Below are 13,153 nucleotides of genomic sequence, written 5' to 3' on the forward strand. Positions count from 1 at the left end.
TTAAAAATGTATAAATATATATATAGTTACCATATATACAACCTAACATTTCCCCTTTTAACCACATTTAGATGTATATTTCAGTGCTTTAATTATGTTCACAGTGTTGTGCTGCCATCACTACCATCTATTACCAAAACATTTCCATTGTTCCAAATAGAAACCCTGTACTTTTTAAGCCTTAACTTCCCATTCCCCATACCAACCCTGTCTTCTGGTAACCTGTATTCTAGGTTGTGATTCTGTGAATTTGCTTATTCTAATTATTTCATATCAGTGAGATCATGCAATATTTGTCCTTTTGTGTCTGACTTATTCACGATGATGCTTCAAAGTTCATTCATGTTATAGCATCTAAGAACATTCTTTTTTATGGCTGAATAATATTCCATTGTATGTGTGTACCACATTTTGTTTATCCATTCATCAATTAATGGACACTTGGGTTGCTTCCATCTTTTGGCAATTGTGAATAAGTCTACTATTAACATCAGTGTGCACATGAGTCCCTGCTTTCAGTTCTTTTGAGTATATGCCTAGTAGTGGGATTGCTGGGTCATTTGGTAATTCTGTACTTAGCTTTCTGAGGAATGGCCAAACTGTGTTCCACAGTGGCTGCACCATATTACATTGCCACCAGCAATGAATGACTGTTCCTGTTTCTCTGCATCCTCTCCAACACTTGTAATTTTCCATTTTTTTTTCATAGCAGCCATTCTAATGGGTGTGAAATGTGAAATGGTGTCTTATAGTTTTGATTTGCATTTCCCTGATGGATAATGATGTTGAGCATCTTTTTATTATTATTATTATTATTATTATTAATTTCTTTCCCCCCCCACCCCCAGTTGTCTGCTCTCTGTGTCCATTCACTGTGTGTTCTTCTGTGTCCACTTCTATCCTTATCAGTGGCACCAGGAATCTGTGTCTCTTTGTTGCGTCATCTTGCTGCGTCAGCTCTCCGTGTGTGCAGTGCCATTCCTGGGCAGGCTGCACTTTCTTTCACGCTGGGTGCACTCCTTGCACGTGGGGCTCCCTTATGCGGGGGACACCTCTGCGTGGCAGGGCACTCCTTGCATGCATCAGCACTGCGCATGGGCCAGCTCCACGCGGGTCAAGGAGGCCCGGGGTTTGAACCCTGGACCTCCCATGTGGTAGGCAGACGCTCTATCAGTTGAGCCACATCCACTTCCTGAGCATCTTTTCATATGCTTTCTGGCCATTTGTATATCTTCTTTGGAAAAATGTCTATTCATGTCTTTTGTCCATTTTTTAAATTGGGTTGTTTGTCTTTATACTGTTAAGTTGAAGGTTTTATTTATATATTCTAGATATTAAACCTTTATTAGATATGTGGTTTCCAAATATTTTCTCCCATTGTGTAGGTTGTAATTTTTTTTCATGATAAAGTTCTGTAAGGCACTAAAGTTTTTAGTTTTGATGAGGTCCCATTAATCTATTTTTTTCTTTTGTTGCTGTGCTTTGGGTAAAAAGTCTAAGAAAATACTGCCTGACCTAAGGTTCTGAAGATGCTTCCCTACTTTTTCTTTTGGGACTTTGATAGTTCTGGCTCTTAAAATTAAGTCTTTGATCCACTGAATTTTGTATAGGATGTGAGCTAGTGGTCCTCCTTTTATGGAGATCTAAGTTTCCTGACACCATTTGTTGAAGAGACTATTCTTTCCCAGTTAAATGTTCTTTGCCCCCTTGTCAAAAGCCAGTTGGCCATAAATGTGAGGGTTGATTCCATTGGTTTATATGTCTGTGCTTGTGCCAGTACCATGATATTTGATTACTGTGGCTTTGTAATAAGTTTTAAGATTGGGAAGTGTGAGTCTTCCAACTTCATTCTTCTATTGAAGATGGCTTTGGATATTTGGGGCCCTGATCAGCTATTTCCTTAATTTATAGATCTGAATTTACAAATGCTAACTTTAAAAGTAAGCTCCTTCATACACAGTTTTTTGTATTTAAAATTAAAAACAGTATCAGAACTTTTAAGTCTATTTAAGAACTAATGGTCTGATAAGAAAGGAGAGGAAATATTTAGGCACTTGGGGCAGTCATCTATCTATTTTTTGTTTTTTCTTATATTTGCAGTTTTGGATTATAGTTTAAAATGATACCATCTGTGGCAGTTTGAAATTATTTTATGAATTCCAAAAAGAGAAATATTATGATTGTAGACCAATCTATTCCTTGGGGTGTAATACCCTTTGATGGCATTAAATTCAGTTAGGGGCCTGTGGCATTTTATATTATTGATGAATTCCAAAAAGAAATATTGATTATATTTATAAACTGGTCTGTTCCTCTGGATATGATACCTTTTGATTGTATTAAATTCAGAGGTTTCACTTTTACTTGATTAAATTAATATTAGGGTTTTGATTCAGCCCCGTCAGTAGGATGTTGTGTCCCCACCCCTTTGGTGGGTGGAGGCTCACACAGAAAACAACATGGCAGAGGAGAGAGCCTAGAGTTCTTGATGCTAGAGCTCTGGGGAGAGAGCCAAGCCATTTGCCTGATAGTTTACAGCTGGCCTTGCAGAGAGAGCAGAGCAACTGAGCCCAGAAGAGAGACTAACCTTATGCCAGCCTACAGCTGAGACTGGAAGAAGCTGGGACCATAGAGCCTTAAGAGGAAGAGGAAGCTGAACTCTTGAAGAGACCAGCAGCCATCTTGCTCCAACACATGGCAACAGACTTTGGTGAGGAAAGTAACTTATTCTCTATGGCCCTGTGACTGTAAGCTTCTACCCCAAATAAATTACCTTTATAAAAGCCAACAGATTGCTGGTGTTTTGCATCAGCCCCCCTTTGACTGACTAATAGAGGGCCTTTGATTAGATTACTTGATGAGATTGCTTTAGGGCTTTGGATTGGACTCTATCAGTGAGGCATGACTTGGATTGAGTCTCTATCCCCTTGCTGGGTCTGATATAAATGGAAACACAGAGAGAGACTCAGTTAGACAGACACAGGAAAAGGAAGCTACCATGTTTGATCCTGCATGTAAGAGAGAAGATCACTTAAGCACAAAACCTGAAGAGGCCACGGAGTAGCTCAAGAAGAGATGGTGAACCAGATGGTGAACCAAGATGGCAGAGATTGGAGGCCATCTTGCTTTACCACATGGCAACATGCCAGAACCGATAGTAGCTGATTTTGGTGAGAAAGCATCTCTGATGGTGCCTTGGTTTGGATTTTTCACGGCCTTGGAACTATAAGCTTTTACCCCAAATAAATATCCTTTGTAAAAGTTAACACATACCTGCTACTTTGCATTGGCAGCCCTTTGGCAACCTAGAACACTATCCATTGACTGAAATATTTTTTGCCTTCAAGAAGGCTTCTTCTGAACTGTTTAAGTAAAGAGGGGAATTCTTTTAGTGGTAAAAATACTACTAAACCCAAACATTTCCTTCCTTCACTCAAGTCTTTGAATACCAGCGGCTTTGAACATTTATTCAGTATTTGAAGTTTATTCTAAAATTTAGCATATTTTCCTGTAAGTCTTACACTTTGATAAACTTTACCTGCATTACCTAAACATGTTGTATACCTAATATATTTATAGATTCTTCTGAGATGGATACTACTTTTTTGTGGGGAAAAAATGCTTTTTATCTTTTCTGCTAGAAAACAAGGATCTGAAATGGATCCCTTACTTCCTACTCCCCATCACTAAATGAGAGTAAGTGTTATATATAGGACATGTCAATCCTTAAGCACCCAGGATATGGTCTCAATATTATTTCCCACTGAAAGGAGCCAGTGTTCCTTGGAAAAATGTTTTGATTCCAGATCTAGGACAGAAAAAGTACAAAATGAACCTGGAACATCTTGTCTTAGCAGGAAGCTGGGAGGCTACTAGCTTTATGTTAAAAGGGCTTGGACAGCAGCGGACTTGGCCCAGTGGTTAGGGCGTCGGTCTACCACATGGGAGGTCCGCGGTTAAAACCCGGGGCCTCCTTGACCCGTGTGGAGCTGGCCCTTGCGCAGTGCTGATGCGTGCAAGGAGTGCCCTGCCACGCAGGGGTGTCCCCCGCTTAGGGGAGCCCCACGCGCAAGGAGTGCGCCCCGTAAGGAGAGCCGCCCAGCGCGAAAGAAAGTGCAGCCTGCCCAGGAATGGTGCCGCCCACACAATAAGATGACGCAACAAAAAGAAACACAAATTCCCATGCCGCTGACAACAACAGAAGCGGACAAAGAAGACGCAGCAAATAGACACAGAGAACAGACAACCAGGGTGGGGGGGGGGGGAAGGGGAGAGAAATAAATAAAAAATCTTTTTAAAAAATTAAAAAATAGAAGGGCTTGGACTCAAGCGATTAGGTACTTCTGTCCCACATGGGAGGTCCCAGGTTTGGTTCCTGGTGTCTCCTTAAAAAAAAAAAAAAATACCAGCCCACAAAAGACAGACACAGCAAATGCAAAACAAGGGGGTAGGGATAAATAAATAAATAACAACTCTTTTTTTTTTTAATTTTTTATTGATTTTGTAAAGATATTACATTAAAAAAAAAATTATATGAGGTCCCATTCAACCCCACCACTCCCCCCCCAGCAACACTCACTCTCTTCATCATGGCACATCCATTGCATTTGGTAAGTACATCTCTGGGCATCTCTGCACCTCATGGTCAGTGGTCCACATCATGGCCCATACTCTCCCACATTCCATCCAGTGGGCCCTGGGAGGATTTACAATGTCCGGTGATTGCCCCTGAAGCACCATCTAGGGCAACTCCAAGTCCCAAAGGCGCCTCCACATCTCATCTCTTCCTGCCATTCCCCATATCCATCAGCCACCATGTCCACTTTTCCCATTCCAATGCCACCTTTTCTCTGTGGGCCTTGGATTGGTTGTGTCTGTTGCACCTCTATGTCAGGAGAAGGCTCAGATTCCACATGGATACTGGATGCAATCCTCCTGCTTTCAGTTGTAGCCACTCTAGGCTCCATGGTGTGGTGGTTGTCCTTCTTCAACTCCATCTTAGCTGAGTGAGGTGAGTCCAATAAATCAGATTGTAGGAGCTGGAGTCTGTTGACGCTCAGAGCCTGGCTATCCTATTGTCAGTCCAGAGATTCAAATCCCCTAAATATATCTTAAACCCCAACACCAACTACAATTCCAGTAAAGTAGGATGAAAGTCTTATGAAAAGAGATCCCATCTGAGTCCAGTTCCATCACGAAGAAACACCAGCTCCAAAGAAGGGCCATCTGACATGGCAGTGAACCCTGTCTGCCATGACCATAGAACCCGTGGGTCTCTTTAGCCCTCAAAGGAACCAACACCTGGGGATTGCATCCACTCCATCTGTCTCCCAGACTCTGCTCAGCTGTGCACAGGGGCAATCCTTCTGACAGCCTCCAGACTTTTTTTTAGAGACTCGTAGCCATATAAACTCATTTCTGCTTTCCATTTCCCCCTTACATTAGGTCAAACAGCATTTTAAGGTCATGTTATTATATGTAGACAGGGATATCCTGCTGATCCGCATTGAATCTTTAAAAAAACTCTTTAAAAAAAAAAGGTTTGGGAACTGTGTTGAGGGTCCCCAAAACCTCTCCAAGGTTTGATGATCACTATAATGACTTACAGGGGTTCAGTAGTCATTATTTTCACTGTTATTGTTTATTACAGCAAAATGATATGAAGCAAAATCAGCAAAGCAAAAGGCACATGGGACAAAGTCTGGAGGAAACCAAACACAGGCTTTTAAAGATTTATTTTATTTATTTATTTCTCCCCTCCACCACTCATTGTTTGTGCTCACTTTCTGCCCTCTATGTCTGCTTGTTTTCTTTTTGGAAGACACAGGGAACTGAATCTGGGACCTCCCTTGTGAGAGAGAGCACAAGCTTTTTTTTTTTTTTTAATTTTTTTATTATCTTTTTTTTGTTAAAGATACATAGATCACACAAAATGTTACATTAAAAAATATAAGAGGTTCCTATATACCCCTCTCCCCAAAGCCCCCACTCCTCCCACATCAACAACTTCTTTTCATTAGTGTGATATATTCGTTGCATTTGATGAGTACATTTTGGAGCATTGCTACACAGCATGGATTATAGTTTTATGTTGTAGTTTATACTCTCTCCCAGTCCAATCAGTAGGTTATGGCAGTATATATAATGTCCTACATCTGTCCCTGCAATAAAATTGAAGACAACTCCTCTTTTTCCCTCTCCCTCCCTTCAGCAACTTCCGTGGCCAGTCTCAAATTCCATACATCAGCTTTGTGGGGTCTAATCCCCCTCTCAATTTAGAGGTGGAGTGGACATTGCCATCCCAGGGTCCTCAGGATGGATGAATAAAATATGGATTAGAGTGGATTTACTGGTATTCTACTATAGAATTATTGTGACTCTAGCAACAGAGCACAAGCTTTTAAGAGTGCTCTCCTGGAAGAGCTGCGTAGGATTCACCTAGTAATGAGTTGTGACAATAGGAGTAAAGTGTTGTTTACCAGCGAAGCTCTCTTGATCCCAAGACTCCAGAGTTATTGGGGTCAGTCACAGAGGCCATTATTACTGAAATTCAGACCACCAGAAGGAAACCAGATATTCACAATAAATCACGTTGTTTGCACAAACTATCTGGATGAACTGGTACAGTGTGATTCAAGGCTCCAGAGGTGCAAAACACTCTTGTCAGAACATTACAAGAACTCAGTTCCCAGGAGCCAGCCAAGGCACTATGAAAACAGGGCCTTCTTAGGGCATATGCAAGCTTTGAGCAACCCAGGCCTGCTCAGTTAACTCTTTCTGGCACAGGAACAAAGTCTGAAAAAAAGCTCCTACTGGCTTATGATAGGATAATAATAATAATGACTGGTTTGAAACATATCAAGTATGTTTAAGCCCAGGAGTTTATTTATAATGGTTCTTAAAGAATAAAGCAAAATTAATTGGTTCCCAGTAGAGGATGGTAGTAAAACAACTCATTTGGAAAACTGGTAAATAAAAGGAAAGAATTAAGCATTTATCCTATTTTTCCTCTAAAAATGCTACTCATGAGTAATCAAATAGGAAAGGGAAGTTTTTTTATATAGAAGTATTCTGGCTAAATAAATGAAGAAGAAAAGATAGAACTGGATAATTAGATTATCACCATTTTTCAATCCCTAAAGATCCCTGAGCGCTGATTGTCAATATTATAAAAAATGACAACCAGATATTATGAGCCTTTTGATTGAAAAACATACCACTAGTGGTCATCCCTTCCACACAAATTAACCCTAATCTGATTATATCACTGTGCACAACTACCATTTTACAAGAACTGCTGAGAGCAGAGAAATATATTGACATGCAAGAAAGTATAATCAGCAAAATCCAGACAGTGGTAAATAAATATTTTTTCAACAGAATTTGTTTCTGACTGTGGTAAATAACTCCATTTCAGCAACAAGTAAGTTACAAGACACACAGAGACTCTTACCTATAGATTGAGAGATTTAAGAGGCATATCATCTAATCCTGATATGTGAACCTCATTTGGATCCTGATTGACACAATTGCAAATTTGAGCACTCTCTGGATGTTTGATGATACTAAGGAATTATTTTTAAATTTCTTTTACGATATTGTGGCTATGTTTTTTAAAAAGTTCAGTTAGCAATAAATTCTGAAATATTTACAGCTATCATTACATCCTGGATTTGCTTCACAATAATTTTGGGGGAAGTGGATATGGTTCAAGTGATTGGGCTCCCAACTACCATATGGGAGGTCCAGGGTTTGATTCCCAGGGCATCTTGGTAAAGGCAAGCTGGCTCACGGGGTGAGCTCGCCCAGGTTGGCCCAAGTGGAGAGCTGGCACTGCAAGATGATGCAACAACAACAAAAAAGAGATACAGAAGAGAGATAATAAAAGGTGCAGCAGACCAGGGAGTTCAGGTGGCGCAAGAGATTGAGCACCTTACTCTCATTCTGGAAGGTCCCAGGATCGGTTCCCAGTGCCACCTAAAGAGAAGACAAGCAGTCACAGAAGAACACATTGTGAATGGACACATAGAGAACAGACAAAGGGGGGATGGGTGGTGGAATAAATAAATAAATCTTCAAAATAATTTTGGCAATGAGTGGAGGGTATAAAGAAAAAAGATTTTCCATTAATTCATAATTATTGAAGCTCAGTGATGGGTACATGGGAGTTTATTATACTATTCTTTCTACTTATGTATTTGCTTATAATTTTCTTTAACAATTAAAAGGAAATAAAAGGGATAAGTCCATAATTTATTATAGGTATGAAAACAGTAGAAGAACATGTTCACAGGGAAAATTACTGTGTTATGAAATTAAACTAGACTGTATTTTTCAAAAGGATTTAATATTTTATTAAAATATTAATACATTGCTCTTTCCTGGGAGTGGAAGTATAAAGGGAATGGGGAAGAGAGGTGAGATAAATAGATTACTGAACACCTATACCTTGCCTTGATTATTATGCTTTACTCAAATAACCTGGTCAATATAAAATCAGCAATTTCAATTTTCATATTCTTTCCCATTGTGTATATAGATCTTTGAAACATGTCTCACATTTCTCTTAAACTTCTCCCTTGCCTCTTTACCCCTTGTATTAGTCAGCAAAATACAGAAATGGGTTGGTTTTTACAAAGGGTATTTATTTGGGGTAGGAGCTTACAGATACCAGGCCATAAACCATAAGTTACTTCCCTCACCAAAGTCTATTTTCACGTGTTGGAGCAAGATGGCTCTTGATGTCTGCCAGGGTGTAGGCTTCCTGGGTTCCTCTGGGCTCAGCTTCCTTGTTTTCTCCACAAGGTCAGCTGTAGACTATCAGGTGAATGACTCTAAACTCTCCCTGGGGTTTCTGCTATGTCTAAGGAACTGTCTCTATTCCTCTGCGTTCTTCTCCTGGCTCAGGTCCTCTCTTCCTGGGGCTTGCTTGTTTCCTCTGTGTGCTGACTTCCTGGGGCTCCGGCTTAAGACTTCAGCATCAAACTCCAACATCAGAAAACCCTCAACTCTGTACTTTGCCATGCCTTTTATCTGTCAGTCCCCACCCACTAAGGGGTGGGGACTCAATGCCCTAATCATAACTCAATCATACCCAGGTACAGATCAGATTATAAGTATTTCTTTTTGGAATTCATCAATAATATTAAACTGCTACACCCTTCTTCAGTTCCTTCCTGCCATCTCTTCTACACTTCTCTCTCCATTCCTCATTTTGGTTATTTTTTTTCTTTTTATTGACCTGTCTTCCAGTTCACTAATCTTATATTCTGTTGTGTCCAATTTGCTGTAAAACCAATATATTGAACTCTAAATTTCATACGTTATATTTTTCAGTTCTAGAATATTCTTTTTTTTTAACAGATTCATTGATGAGAATTTACTGTCCTTCATCAAATTTGTCCATTTTTTCCTTTTTATTCTTTTTACTATTTTTATCAGAATTATTTTTAAGCTCTTCTGTGCTTACTCCAATATTGGATCATCTGTGGGTCTAATTCTTTTGTTTACATTTCTCTTAATTACTGGTCATATTTTCTTGTCTCTTTGCATATGTGGTAAGTTTTAATTGTCCACCAGATTGTCTTGAAAGGTTGCAGGATCCATCTCTACAGAAGTTCCTAGTGTAGCTCTCCAGTTTTCCCTGCCTACACTGGTTCAAAATTCTCACGGTACAAAAAGACAGTTTCAGTCTCACTAAGTTCCCTTGACTTCCTGACCTTCCCAAAGTGTTACCTGTTTCCTGTGCATCTTTCTAGAGATATTCTGTTGGTCCTTTTCGTGTTTTCTCCATATGAAATAAAAATTCTTATGTGAATGCCCAATAAATAAGAAATAAATTCAGTTGCTATGGTTGGAGTATGGTCATGACACATCTCTAGTTTGAAAAACATTGCAGACTTTACAATGATAATGTTATTTAGTTCGAAGAGAATTTTATTGCAGCACTCTTTGTATTAAAAGAAAAAAAGTACACTTTGATATTGAACATACTTTAAAATTTGAAGTACATTTTGTTAGTGAACATACTTTAATATGTTGACTTTCCTTTAGTAGTTCAAATTTTTAAATAGTGATGCAGATTTTTAAATTGTGATGCAGCTTAAAATCAAGGAAAAGTCTTTACATTTTTAGCAATTTGAAAATGATTCTCTCTGATCAAAAAACTTTTTATCTGTTTTTGTGCCCCAAATTCAAGTAAAAAGCATTTTTATGTTCTTTTTTAAAAATAACTTTTTCAGTTTTGTGAAACTCATCCAAAATGATTTTGTAGCCTTTGATACATTGTTATTTAACTTTGTTTTTATACTGCTTATTAACATTTTAATGTAGTTATTTTTAATCATCATGTGTGTGACTATTGTAACAAGTTTCAAAAGATTGAATCATAGAATATTAAGATTGGAAGGGACTTATTTTTAGAGATTATTCAAATGAGACTTCAGGTAAATTAGGTAGCCTACTCGACATCTTAGAGATAATGAGTGGCAAATTTAAGACTTAAATCTCAGACTGTCTCCAAATGTATTCTTTTTGTTAGCTCTGATGAAGGTATATAAGTATGCTATTTATTATTTAATTTTTTGATTCCTAATTATTTTATAATTAGATAAAGTATATTATAAATCTCTTACCGAAACTGTTCTTTCTCTTTTTTATTATCTCAATATTATCTCAATATTTCATATTTGTTTATTTTCATTTTTTTTAGACTTGGAAAATATTTGTCTCAGCAAATGAATTCCACACTTGAAATCTGCTGCATTCCTGTGCCGCCTCCTCCTTTAGAAAACTTATCTTAAAGCAGAGGTAAATTTATAGACTTCAACTTTTCAAAGGAAAAATAATGAATTTTCCCAAATAGTAAGGTATGTTAGGATTTTGAGTAATCTTTGGTGGGTAGCTGCTGTTTGTTAAGCAGTTTTACTTCAAAGACTTGAAACCATCACATCTTAATTATTGGGCCTTTAGATTCTAGTTTTGAAAATATATCCCTTTTCATAGTTTTATAAAGCCATTTTATTGCCTAAACTTGAAATTTATTGAATTATTGAATTTACTTAGCATAACTGCATTGTCTAGCTACCTCTAGTCAGTGCTGTCTTATAGTACTTCTGTGATGGTGGGAATGTTCTACATCTGTGCTGTCCACGTAGAGATACTCAGCACTTGAAATATAGCAACTACAACTTAGGAATTCAATCTTTGAATTTTATTTTATTTTAATTATTTTAAATGTAAATAGCCACATGAAACTGGTGCCAACTATATTGAACAGTGCAGCTCTAGGTTTTTTCTTAGTTTATTTGATATATATAATAACAGCATGTCTTAAGTTTCAGAGTTACACCTTTAAATCCTTCATAGTGTTTTTTTGTTTGTTTGTTTATTTGTTTTAGGAGGTTCCAGGGATTGAACCCAGGACCTTGTATGTGGGAGGCAGGCACTCAACTGTTGAGCTACATTCATTCTCCCCCAATTTTTCTTTCTTTCATTTTTTTTAGGAGGTACTGGTATTGAACCCAGGACCTCCTTATACATGGGAAGCAGGCGCTCAACCACTGAGCTACATCCATTCCCCAGTAAGAGTTGCTTTTTCATTTGTTTGTTTTTAGTAGGTGCTGGGTATTGAACCTGGGACCTCGTGCATGGGAAGTAGGCACTCAACCACTTGAGCTACATCCATTCCCCTCTTCATAGTGTTTACATAGTTTGAAATTTTACAGTTGCAGAACCACTATTGGCTCTCTTATATGTTGCTTTGATAGTTAAATAGCTTTATTTATCCTCCAATATACATTTAAAAAAAAAAGATTTATTTATTTATTTATTTCTCTACCCCACCCCACCCTGGTTGTCTGTTCTCTGTGTCTCTTTGCTGCATCTTCTTTGTCCTCTTCTGTTGTCAGCAGCATGGGAATCTGTGTTTCTTTTTGTTGCGTCATCTTGTTGTGTCAGTTCTCCGTGTGTGCGGCTCCATTCCTGGGCAGGCCTCACTTTCTGTCACGCTGGGTGGCTCTCCTTACGGGCCGCACTCCTTGTGCATGGGGGTCCCCTATGCGGGAACACCCCTGCGTGGCAGGGCACTCCTTGTGCACATCAGCACTGCGCATGGGCCAGCTCCACACGGGTCAAGGAGGCCCGGGGTTTGAACCGCGGACCTCCCATGTGGTAGATGGACGCCCTAACCATTGGGCCAAGTCCGCCACCCCAATATACATTTTGATTCACTAAAAATTCTTGAGAATAGGAATTATAATCAGTTTTACCCACTACTGTATCTTCAGCATCCAGTGTAATACCTAGGATATAATGGGTTTTTTTTTGAGCTTCAAGGGCCGGGGATTGAACCTCATTATTTGGGAAGCTGGCACTCAACCACTGAGCCACATCGCCTTCCCTGAGTTGTTTTTTTTGTTTGTTTTGCTTGTTGTTTGTTTTTTATTTGTTTGTTTGTTTTTACAGGAGGCACCGGGAAATGAACCCGGGTCTGCCCTTGTGGGAGGTGGGCACTCAACCACTTGAGCCACATACGCTCCCTCAGCATATAATTGTTATTCAAAAAATATTAGTTGAATGAATGGATGAATAAACCTAATCTTTACCTCCACAGTAAAAATGCTTCCTAAATTGTCAAGAAAATTAAATAATTTTATTATTATTATTTCCATATAATAATAGCTAATACCTGCTGATGACTTATGTTTTGCCATTCATGCTTCAGAGGCCTTATGTGTGTTAAATTATTTAATCTTTTAAAATAATCCTCTTGGTTAAGTAACTTTCTCAAGGACACATAGCTTGTGGGTCATGGGTTGGAATTTGAACTCAGGCATTCTAGTGCCAGATCTCATACTCCTTAACCATTAACCTATACTGCCTCATATTCTGATTGTCTGTAAATTGACAATTTCTGAAGAAGAATGCATGCTCACTGTCAGATAAGGCACAACTTCTAACCATGAATGTTGTTAATGAAGAGCTTATTGTACTTGGGCAGGCACTATGAGTTTTTTTCTTGGCAAGTAGTTATTGACCTCCTTTAGGTTATGTTCTAGCAATTTATCATTCGGTTCATCATGTGTAGTTAGGTCTTGGTAAAGTAAAGGTTGCCATCACTATGGTCACCAAAAGGATAACCATTTTCTGTGAT

At 38.6% G+C, this 13,153-nt stretch overlaps 1 protein-coding gene across 13 annotated transcripts in view; it reads left to right on the forward strand.

Annotated features, from left to right (window-relative positions):
- The window catches only part of HYCC2 (hyccin PI4KA lipid kinase complex subunit 2), a 128,628-nt gene that overhangs the window by 27,022 nt on the left and 88,453 nt on the right, over nt 1–13,153 (forward strand). For 8 of the 13 annotated variants that reach the window (XM_004458915.4, XM_058300395.1, XM_004458914.5 and 5 more), the window contains exon 2: nt 10,712–10,809. The exons of 2 other annotated variants lie outside the window; for them this stretch is intronic. The gene's annotated coding sequence lies outside the window, so the exon portion shown is untranslated. Of the gene's footprint in view, nt 1–10,711; nt 10,869–13,153 lie in introns of all 13 variants that reach the window. 3 more of the 13 variants (XM_023588902.2, XM_058300390.1, XM_058300392.2) reach the window with 1 other exon arrangement.

Source organism: Dasypus novemcinctus, chromosome 7, assembly GCF_030445035.2.
Source record: "Dasypus novemcinctus isolate mDasNov1 chromosome 7, mDasNov1.1.hap2, whole genome shotgun sequence".
Taxonomy (NCBI): Eukaryota; Metazoa; Chordata; class Mammalia; order Cingulata; family Dasypodidae; genus Dasypus; species Dasypus novemcinctus.